Source organism: Lactuca saligna, chromosome 3 (genome assembly GCF_052625555.1).
Source record: "Lactuca saligna cultivar CGN05327 chromosome 3, ASM5262555v1, whole genome shotgun sequence".
Taxonomy (NCBI): domain Eukaryota; kingdom Viridiplantae; phylum Streptophyta; class Magnoliopsida; order Asterales; family Asteraceae; genus Lactuca; species Lactuca saligna.
The window spans coordinates 13,355,693-13,368,240 of NC_136419.1; the positions used below are offsets into that span (position 1 = coordinate 13,355,693).

At 33.8% G+C, this 12,548-nt stretch overlaps 1 non-coding gene across 1 annotated transcript; it reads right to left on the reverse strand.

Annotated features, from left to right (window-relative positions):
- Positions 1-261: 261 nt before the first annotated feature.
- On the reverse strand, positions 262-380 carry LOC145037924 (5S ribosomal RNA). Its single transcript, XR_013679035.1, has one exon. It is a non-coding gene; the product is annotated as a 5S ribosomal RNA (ribosomal RNA).
- Between the last annotated feature and the right edge of the window lie 12,168 nt (positions 381-12,548).

Below are 12,548 nucleotides of genomic sequence, written 5' to 3' on the forward strand. Positions count from 1 at the left end.
CGTACCTACCAGAGTACCTACAAAAGTCATGTATTATAACCAGAATCTCTCATAAGAGAGCGTGATACTTGTATATAGATCTATACGAGACTGACAATCTCGCACCTAAGTTGCTTGCCACAGCTAGACTGGCATGTCTAGGTGACAAATGTCTAACATTCTAACGCCTGAAGAACGTCGTAACAGACCATCTATTTTTAGCACGGTTATAATAACTGTAACATCCCCCTCTGGCACGTATCACAATATTGTCCGCTTTGGGCCACTCGGCACGAGGACTTCCCAGGGGGTCACCCATCCTAGTACTACTCTCGCCCAAGCACGCTTAACTGCGGAGTTCTGATGGGATCCGGTGCATTAGTGCTGGTATGATGGTGGGTTGCACCTGATCCTACATCGGCTTGGAAGGAGAACGAAACATGTACTTATAAGGGGTGTGGATACCTTCCTTAACACAACGCGTTTTAAAGCCGTGAGGGCAGCAGATCCCATAAGAACTCTGCAGTTAAGCGTGCTCGGGCGGGAGTACTACCGGGATGGGTGACCCCCTGGGAAGTCCTCGTGCCGAGTGGCCCAAAGCGGACAATATTGTGATACGTGCTAGAGGGGGATGTTACAATAACTCGCATGGGGAATCAACGATACATTTAGTTTACGGGAAAATATACATTCTAATGGTTTTATATAGATTAAAACTACATATTACTATTTTAAGTATAGAAATACTTATCCATTTCGGTCTTAGAGTTTCTAAGACGACAACTCATTTTTAAGGAAAATATTGGATTTTCTTAAAACAAACACTATCATTTTACAAGGAAAGGCTTACAATGCTTCATACAAACTCTTATAAACTCACCAACTTAATTGTTGACACTTTTCAAAACTATTTGTATTCTCAAGAAATCATTAAAGCAGGTAACTACAAGCTTTTGAGGATGGGGCGCTAAGGCGTCTGACAAATCTTTTAATCATCATATTGTAATTGGTTTTGAAACATACAACTCTTACAACAATGTAACTCATTCAATTATAAATATGATGGTTGTGTTTTTCTTTGATCACTATTATACATATTGTTGTGATACAATTCATGAAGTCATCCACCCCTAGACGTTTCCGCCATCCTGGTTTTGGGGTGTGACAGATTGGTATCAGAGATTTGTTTATAGTGAACTAAGTATAATAAACCATGTAAGATATACAACTATAAATACAATAGGTCTAAAACACTCTGACTAAAAATTATACTTTTAAAATATAATGACATGTTAGTAAAGTATAAGTACATACATACATACTAGATCGGCATCATAACAAGAACAATACAAAATTAGAAAAGATAAGTTGAACACTACGATTAAGCCTAGATAGTTATGTAATCATATCTGGGATAAATATCGTCTGATCAACTATATTTATGTGAGATATGACTAACATGCGTTTAGGAATAGTCGTGGTGAACAACAAGTCTAAAACTTACCAACACCATATACAACTAAATCCTAGAACCAAACATAAAAGTATAAAAATACTAGAGGAGTATTTTATGATAATATAGAACCATACATCTAGATTCATTATGTTCCTCTTATACCTCTATCATTGCACAATCAACATAGCAGACTTTCACCTTCCCGGAGACCCTTACTTTCCCAATCAGGGGAATGGAGGTTGGATCGAGGAGGACCCTGAGAATCTGATTGAAGAGGACCTTAAAGAGGATTCCAAGGATGACCTGGAGGAGAATCCATAGGAGGAGAAGGATGAGGAGCAGATGGAGGAGGACTCCGACGTGGAGTCCGATGTCATCAATCCACCTTATGCTAGACGTGACCGATATGACCCAACACCTGGACCGAGTTTTCATGGAACGACGCCTCATTGGACGGAGGACCTACGTAGATGGACCACGAACAGGGCCAGTGGTTTCCTTACAGAATGAGTCAGGATTTTTATAACCTCCGCAACGGAGGGTCAGCTGACAAGGCTCTCCCTGTTATGATTCATCACGTCGCATGCCTCAACAACTAGGCTAGGGCGTCTACTAGTCAGATCATGGATGTAGGGGCCACTGCCGAGGTCACAACTGCTCGACTTCATTTTCTAGACAAGGACCACGATCGAACCAACGATCACATCGACGCTCTTCAGGAGGAGGTCACCAGTACTCAAGCAGAGATTAGAGAGTTCAGGGAGCGACATGCCGAGATGGAGTGGCGAGTGATTGAGGCGGTGCTAAGCGGCGGAAGCCAGGGAGGAAACCAAAGCGATGCAGTTACATATAGCTGCTCTACGAGGACCGGAGGATGCGACACGCCATGAGTAGTATCGATACTACTCCACTTTTATAGATTAGGTCATTCGAGTAAGCGTTGGTGCTACTCCTTCTTGTATGTAGGTTCGACCCTACGAATAAGTGATTACACTATTCTAGGGGCTGTTATGATGTCCAAAATTTTCTTTACTTTGGATGTATTGTAGACCTTTATAAATATTTTTCCAAAACCATGTACTATTATATGTTATCAATGAAATTGGTGTACATTTTATTTCATTGGGTATTGCTATTAAATTCATAAATTCTTTTGCAACCGTTTACTTATTTTAGTAGTTGTGTTTATTTTTTTGTGATGTTTATAAGTTGCAATAAAGGCAAGACGTAACCAAGCATGTAGTCGAGATGTTCTATTTCGATAATACCCGATTCATAACATTTATCGAGGACTTACCAACATTCCATCTGTAAACTTTATGGAAGAAGAATGCCACCACACAGGAGTATCAGAGTGTCGACAACACACCAAGAGCTCAGTCGCCACCAACTCTACAGGTGGGCTCTGCTGCCTTCCAAGCTGCTGTGGCAACCGACATAGCACAACTCAATACTAATGGTATAAATGGGAATGGAAACGGTACTAACAGTTCTAATCATGGAGAAATTTTTGGATACCGAAGAGGATGCTCCTACAAGGACTTCTCGAATTGAAAGCCCAAGCCTTTTTATGGCAAAATAGGTGTCATTGCCTTGACCAGATGGTTCGAGAAGATGGAATCATTGTTTGAAATCTATTCGTGCCCGGAAGAAAGCAAGTTCAAGTTCGTGACTTGCATATTCGCTGACAGGGACCTCTCCTGGTGGAATGACCATGCTAAATCACTAACTCTCCCTGTGGCCAAGTCTATGGGTTGGGATGATTTAAAAATCATGATGCTGGAAGAATACTGCCCGACGAGGGAAGTTCAGAAGCTGGAGCAAGAACTCTGGAACCTCACGATTATGGGGTCCGATGTAACAGCCTATACTGCTAGGTTCAACGATGTGGTGGTGCTATGTCCCAGGATGGTCACCCCAGAAAGCGAAAAGGTGGAACGTTATATCTGAGGACTATCCCCTAGATTCAAGGAATGGTGATAGTTGCAAACTCATCCATATTTGACAGTGTTGAACGCTTGGCACAAAGGCTCGTTGATCATGGAGTCCGCTAGGGCACTATGACACCCACCCATGAACAAGCAAAAGGGGGAGACAACAAAATGAAAATTTGAAATAAGAAGAAGGGCCAACTGACGTAGGAGCCCATAAAGAGACAACAAATCCTGGCAATCCACGCCATCACTGTCCTTGTTGCCCCAGCACCAACGAAACAATATGCTGGAAGCCTACCCAAATGCAGCAAGTGCAACTTCCACCATAATGGAGCTTGCCAGGAAATGCATTGTAATAGATGTAACAAAAAGGGGCATACCACCCGCATCTGTAGGGCGCCAACTCAACATGCCACCCATGCCACAAATGTCTGGGTGAGCCAAGCATGTTACGGATGCGGGGAAACGGGGAATTTCAAGAGAGAGAGCCCTAAACATAAATGTTGGAGGCATGGCAAGAGTCCAAACAATGGGGCACAAAGATTCGATGAAAGACTTGGCGGTGGTTACTGGTACATTTCTCCTCAATAACAAATATGCATGCATACTCTTCGATAGCGGTACATAGAGGAGTTTTGTGAGTCATAAGTTAGAACATTTCCTCAAACAAATACCTCAAACACTTAACGAAATATTTACCGTAGAAATAGATAACGGGAAGACTGAACCCATAAATGACATATACATAGGATGCACTCTAACTCTAAACAACCGTTCTTTCCAAATCAACCTAATTTCGGTTATAATCAGGAGCTTTGATGTTATCTTTGGCATGGATTGGTTAAGTTCTCACCATGTCGATATCATGTGTTACAAAAAGGTCGTTTGCCTTAACCTACCGAGTAACGAAACCCTTGTCATCTACGACGACAAACCCGACATCTTCGAATCGTCTCCTACATCAAGGCTCGAAAATACCTGCAGAAGAAGTACCACGCGTTCCTAGCTCACATTGTTGATGAGAATAGAGAAGTGAAGGACATCAAGGATATTCCAGACGTTTGTAACTTTCCCAATGTATTCCTAGAAGACTTTCCGGGACTACCACCCATGCGATAAGTCGAATTCAAAATCGACTTGATTCCTGGAGCCACCCCCATAGACAAATCACCATATCGATTGGCCCCGGCCAAAATGCATGAATTATCCATTCAGTTGAACAAACTACTAAGTAAAGGATTCATTAGACCAAGCTTTGCACCATGGGGAGCACCAGTCTTGTTTGTAAAGCAGAAATATAGATCATTCCATATGTGTATTGAATATCGGGAGTTGAACAAACTCACCATCAAAAACCGATATCCCCTACCCCAAATCAAAGACCTTTTCGACCAACTGCAAGGATTAAGCTACTTCTTAAAAATTGATCTAAGGTCAAGGTACCATCAGTTGCGAGTCCAAGAGGAAGATATCCCTAAAAGGGAATTTAGAACTCGCTGCGGTCACTATGAGTTCGTGTTAATGCCCTTCAGATTTACTAATGCGCCCGTGGTGTTCGTGGACCTAATGAACCGTGTATGCCGACCTTACTTAGATAAATTTTTTATAGTATTCATTGATCACATACTTATCTATTCACGAAGTAAGGAAGAGCATAGTCAGCACTCATGACAAGTCTTGGAGTTGTTAAGGACGGAGAAGTTGTATGCGAAGTTTTTCAAATGCGAATTCTGGATTCGAAAGGTGGACTTCTTAGGACACGTGTTCGGCGAGGAATGAATACATGTGGATCCCTCCAAAATAAAAGCAATTGAAAACTGGGAAGCGCCAAGGACACTGACAGAAATCTGCCAGTTTTTAGGCATTGTTGGCTGCTACAAGAGGTTCATACAAAAATTTTCCAAGATTGCAAAGCCAGTCACTACCTTGACCTTCAACTGGGAGGATAAACAAGAAACTTCCTTCCAGACACTAAAACAAGCCCTATGCAGTGCTCCGATTTCATCTCTTCCAGAATGGACGGAAGACTTTGTGGTTTATTGTGATGCGTCCAAGCAGGGTCTAGGTTGTGTGATGAGAATAAAACCCTAATTGAGATTTGATGAACAAGATGTAGAAAATAAGAACAAACACAAATATGAAGATTAGGTCGAATGATAACTCGATTTATTGAATTATGAGGAACAAATTACACTTAAGAAATAAGAATCTAACTCTACAGAAACCTCACAATGTGGCAGCTACATTTTGCCTCTCTCTTAATTGTGAATAATACATGACTATTTATAGGGAAAATACAAGTCTTGGGCTTTTAACCTACACATCATCAAGGGGGTCCATTGCCATCATCCATAGAGTGCTTTGAAACCCTACAATCTCCCTCTCAAAGTATGGAATGGATGACAATGCTTTAACTTCCAAAACAAGCATCTAGCAAATAAAAAATCTTGCAACGAGGAATAGATGAAGCAATCCACAAATCTTGTTTCTTCAATAGCCTTCAAACATGGGTTTTAGGATATATAAACCAAGTACTGAAATAATGTCTTTAAACTTCATTTTCAAATGTAATCCCAAAAAAAACTTCATGAAAACCAAACCCGCCATAAAAACCCATTTCATAACAAAGAAATCAAATCACTTCTTGTCTTTGAAGAGCTCCCCCTCCAAGTCACAATGATATTCAAATAAGCTAATGATATAAGTCAACAAAAAATACCATGTAACAGCCCAAAATTTAAGAATCGTAACGCCACTTGATTGAGAAAATACTAGAAGTCGGAGATAAAACAAGTCCTTAGAAGAGTTCGATGAAGAACTGCTACTGTAAAGGATACTTCTCTGCAAAAGCTTTAGAAGAGTTTTATGAAGAACTGCTACTGTAAAAGCTACCTTCATAATTCTGCCACAAGCTTTATCAAAAATCTTCAAATTTGAAAAGTCACAAATCCAATTTCGAATGGCTATATCAAATTCTCCCCCGATTTATAATAAAAAATGTAATTATAAAGCCTTCAAATGGTCATGAGAATGATCTTGAATGGATAAATAATTATCGTGCTCGCCCGTGACAAAATGATATACACAACAAAGTATAAAATCCAAAAAAAGTTGTGAAAATTTGACGTTGTCATGAAAAACGACTTTCCGAACCGCCAAGACTTGATGGAATTTTTATTTTTCTATTCACGAAAAAATATGTGCATTAAAAGAATCCAAAACTGTTCACTGGACCTTAAATTTGTAAATTTTTTTGAATATAGGGCAGAAACTGTCACTTGTTAAAAGACAGGGTCTGGAATGGTAATTATGCATCAATATACCCCTTTATTTGTAACAAAATCTGGAAATGGTCCAAAACTGCCAAGGCATGAAAAGTATAGGGACCAGATCGTAAAATTCTTGAAGTTGCAAGAACCAAGTGGGAAACTTTGAGTTATCTTCTTCCCCATAGTGATTGATAAAAGAAGAAACGATACCACCACGATTTGTTCATTTGGTCCGAGCACAAGCAACCGAAACCAAGTTCGGTCTAAGATTGTTGATACAAAAACCATGTTCGGTGCGAAATCCAACTTCATGACAAGCGAAACCTTAGCCAAACCAAATCACAAGTTCGCTTTCGGTCCTCCCCTCTTTCTTCCAAGTGCTTTCGTTCCAAGAGCTAAAAAATGAACCCAATCCAGATGGTTATAGACTTGGTGCGAAACCCAGTTAATCAAGTTCATTGAGAACCAAGGCAACCACGAAACTGTGACCTCTGCTCCGAATCTGACTCCAAGAACTTATTCGCTGGTAAGTTCTTTCGTTCGTAGTTCACCCAAATTCTCAATCAATTTTGACTTTTCGTTTTAGCCCATTTTTCATCCCAATTGAGTCCCGATTTCATTCATTCGCAGGTAAGGTCTTTCAAACTAATTCAACTTTCAGGTTTGACTCGTAAGAACATTTGTTCAATTTCCGACTGTAGATAAATGGTTCGATTCCAGACCTGCACTTCAATTCCCAAAATTAACCATCAAATGCGAATAAGATTTTTGTTCCGAGCTTCACAGTCATTCTGATACAACCTTCAAATCCGATTACATTCGCATGTGAGATCATGCTTTCCACTTTTGACTTTTAGCATATAGACTTAAAATCTATTTTTTTTAATATACAAATACCATTCAAATTGTATTTCTTCTTTAAAATTATAAAAAATACATATTTTTATTAATAATACAAAAAACATATTATATTGAAAATAGAAAACAAAAAAAAAATCCATATTAACACCGATTATGTAATTTTACGTTTTTGAAACTTTAAAAGATATGTACCTATATATTATATAGTTTCAAAATCGTAAAACGTATATTTATATATTTAAATATATGTTTTAAGTGTGAAAATAAACAAAACAGACTTTAAAAAAATATAAGTTTTTAAGTCTATATATTTTTACATCAAAATCATATTTACAGACTTAAAAACGTATATTTTTTTAAAGCGTACTTTATTTATTCTCACGCTTAAAAACATATTTTAAATATATAAATATACTTTTTACGATTTTGAAAGTATATAATATATGTATATAAATAGACTTTTTTTGTATTATTAATACAAGTCTGTATTTAATTTTAAAGAAGAAATACAATTCGAAAGTTATTTGTATATTAAAAAAATCGTTTTAAGTCTATAAATACATATTTCATCATAAAACTACGTATCTTTTATCTTTTAAAGGTATTTGTATATTTATAAATATATTATACCTTTAAAAACGTATATATACACTTATAACAAATAAAATAATAATAATAATAATAATTACTATTATTATGATTATTGTATTTTAAATTGTTTCAGTAATATACAATATATATTACCTTTTCGAGATATTAAACACAAAAATTGTTGTAGCTTAGTGGTTGTTCCTTGCTTTATGTAAGCTTGCACAAAAAAATCGGTTTACGATCCGAACCGGTGGCCGAACCGAAAACCGGTTCACCTTTAAACCAGTCCACTGTTGAACCGATCCGATGTCGAACCGAACCGCCAATTTGTAGTAATTAGAACTTCTAACCATTCGAACCGGTTTTGAACCGATTTATGCTGAACCGATCTAGAAAACCGGTTTTGAACCGGTCTAGAGAACCGGTTATGAACCGGTCTTACAAATTAACCATGCATATATTAGACATGATATCCTAAGAAACAAAGCAAACATTGTAAAAAAGAAGCAATTTCGTCCGTTTTTTTTAAATGGTTCACCGAACCCGTTTATGGTGAACCGATTTGAGGTGAACCGGTTTGTGTAGGTTCGAATTATTTTGGTGGTGAACCGGTTTGAAACTGAAACAGTTTAGGGGTGAACCGGTTTTGACTTCGTTGACCAGAACCGAACCAGTTTTTTGAATCGGTCCGGTTCAAGAAAAAAATCGGTTTGTGTATCCCTAGCTTTATGAATCGGAGGTGGTGAGTTCGAATCCCCATCACCCCATTTTCCTTATAAGTTTTATGATGAATTAATAGAGCAACTCTCCACCACGTGACCAAGCCCATTCAACTCATCATCCACGTGGTCAGCTATACAGGTTACCAGCTTAACATGTAAAAAAGGGCAAAACCGAAACTTTTCTTACAAGTTTGCGGTATAAACGGACATAAATTTTGTCAAAGGATAAAACCATAAATTCCTTAAAAACTTAAGGGTTTTTATGACATTATCCCTTCAAATTATTATAATTTTTGAGTTATGATAAAACATGATATAGAAAAAATTATATATTTAGTGTAATTTTTTTTTAACATGTAGTTGGAGTGAAAATGCATTTTAGCGTTAAAATAAATCATAATTTAAATGTTTTTAGTGTTTTGTGGTTGGAGTTGACCTAAGTTTTAATAGACATCTCCTCATCTTTTAATTGTTTGCTTGCGAAAAAGTAAGAGATTCTGTAAACTCAAATGGAGAGACTCGTGATAGAAAATGAAATGGTTCAGGAACATCAAAGACTTGTATAACCCCTAATGATCTTAAAATACCAATGATGATCATGAATAAAGAGCATGGAGGCGTTGAATGAGGGCAAAGTGGGTAACTGTATATGGCGCAAAAATTTTGGATGCCTAATTTTTTATTATATATTGATTTATTTAAAAATAAAAATATATATATAATAGCAATAAGGATCGTTTTTTCTGGCTCGTCCTGAACATATGAAAAGGAAAATGATTCGTAGACAACAGTTTTTTTGTCATACAGAACAATTTATGCATTATAGAGTTGTACAATACAATAATTTAAAGCATAAATTGTTGTTTACGGAGAAAAAATGTTGTGTACGAATCAGTTGTCATATGAAAAATTTTAAATCCGGCTATGAGTAAAAAAGGGTACCAAAAACGAAAGAATAGTTTATTCTAGACCGGTTTATTAATTGTTGAATAATTTTCAATTTCATTTTAACGTATATTGGCCTATATGATTTTGGAAATGTCAAATATGAGATCGACTTATGCTTGCGATAATGGAAAATGCGCTGGGAAGTGGAAAGTCACACCATTTGTCCAGGTGGATTGGGTTAGGGTGACCCAAAAGTAAAGAAAAGCCCATTACCCACGTCAAGTGTTTCTTCAATTACCACCTAAATCTACTTCTAATTGCATTGCGTCAAGAAGGGTAGTTACTTAACTAACATATTTTATTCGAAATCAAATGTTATTAACTTATTATAGAATCACAGCGTTTAATTTACTAGTTAATACTAATATATAAAGATTTTCGACTATTTAGTTTAAATGTATATCTAGAGCCGTAAATTAATCGAACGAACACGAACAATAGTTTGTTTATGTTCGTTCATTTAAATTAGCTAAACAAATAAACGAACACGAATGAATAAACAAACGTGTTTCCTTGTTCATTTTCGTTCTTTTAAAATTTACATTATCCATGTTTGTGGACATAATAAACGAACGTAGATAAATAAACATAACTAACATATATTTACATAAACGAACATATAATATAATAATATAATCAAATACAATCATCCATACTTATAAAACTGGCATTTTTTCTTGAATCTCATGCATTTGAAACTCTCATTTTTTTTTTCTTTTACCATATTCATTTGAAACTCTCATGACTTTTCAATTTCTTTATAATAATAATTATAATTTGGTAATTAGGTTAAATAAATATCAAATCTAAAGTGTATTCATATATAAACTAAATTTCAATATTAAAATAATATCTTTAATTCTACTTATAAAATTATGTTTTTTAACTTTTAACATATTATACTTAATTTATTAGTTTTAATATATTGTTGGATGTAAACCATTATCATTTTAAAGGTATAATTTTTGAACAATTTGTATAAAATACTTAAATTATTAATTAAAATATAACATTATAGGTTCAACTTAAATATAAATTTTATTTAACTTAAACAACCCAAAGATTATTTTATAAATAGTTAAAAGTGATAAATTGTAGTGTCTTTCTAATAATGATTGTAAGTTGGTTAATAAGGTTAAATAAATATAAAACCTAAAGTGTAATCATAAATAGACTAAATTTCAATTTTAAAATAATATCTTTACTTCTATTTATAACATTATGTCTTTAAATTTTAACACATTATAATTAATTTATTAGATTTAAAATGTTGTTGCATGTAAATCATTATCAGTTTAAAGTTATAATTTTTGAACAGTTTGGATAAAATACTTAAATTATTAATTTAAATATAACATTACAGTGTCAATTTAAATATAAATTTCAGTTCCACTAAAAAAAACGAAATAGTATTTTGTAAATAGTTAAAAGTGATAAATTATAGTGATAGATGCAAAAACTAAATTGTAATATCAGTTTAACTAAAATATTTCCTAAATTTATTTATATAATCGTTAAAAAATTTCAAATAAGTAGCTTAAAATAACTTATAATTACAATAGTTAAAAATAACTCTATATAAATGATTATATTGTTATCTTTAAAATCAAAAACTAATGTTTGATGTTTTAAATAATTATAATGATAGAAATTAAAACATTAAGCAAATAAATTTTAAAAAATTAGTTAAAAATAACAACTATAAATAATATTGAACCATATATAACATTTAATTTTATTGATGTGTAACTCGCGACTAGAAGTCATTCAAACGATTGATATTATAACGTTATAATAGATTTATATATTATCATATAATTCAAAGTAATCAATATATTATATCAAATTAATATACGAATTATTATATCAAATTTAACAACAACGTTACTGTTATATTTTAAAATATATATATTTGTAAAGATTTCAACTATATACGTGTTTATGCGCATTACAATGTCAACTCAAATATAAATTTCAGTTCCATTTAAAAAAAAAGTAAAGAATATTTTGTAAATAGTTAAAAGTGATAAATTGTAGTGATAAAAACAAAAACTAAATTGTAATCTCAATTTAACTGAAATACTTCTTAAATATATTTTTATAATCGTTAAAAGTTTCCAAATAAGTAGCTTAAAATAACTTACAATAACAATAGTTAAAAACAACTCTATATAAATTATTATATTGTTAGCTTTAAAAAAAAAAACAATGTTTGATGTTTTAAATAATTATAATGATACAAACTAAAACATTAAACAAAAAAAATTAATAAATTAATTAACAATAAAAACAACTATAAATAACATCAAATCATATATTATATTTAATTTTATTCATGTGTAACTCGCGGATATAAGTCATTCAAACGATTGAGATTATGAAGATATAATAAATTTATATATTATCATATAATTCAAAATAATCAATATATTATATCAATTTAGTATATATACAAATTATAATATCAAATTTAAAAATAACGTTAATGTTATATTTAAAAAATCATATATTTGTAAAAACTTCAACTATATAAGTGTTTATGCGCAACGCACAGGCACTCGCCTAGTTAAATCTATATAAATGTAAATGAATGAAAATAAACGAATTTAAACGAACAACATAAACGAACGTTTATGAATATAATTGAACAAATGAGACCATTGTTCGTGTTCATTCATTTACTAAATAAACGAACATAAATAAATTTTTCATCGAATGGTTCATGAATAGTTAAATGAACGTTCAATTCGGTTACAACCCTATTTATATCATCTGTTGAACAAGGACG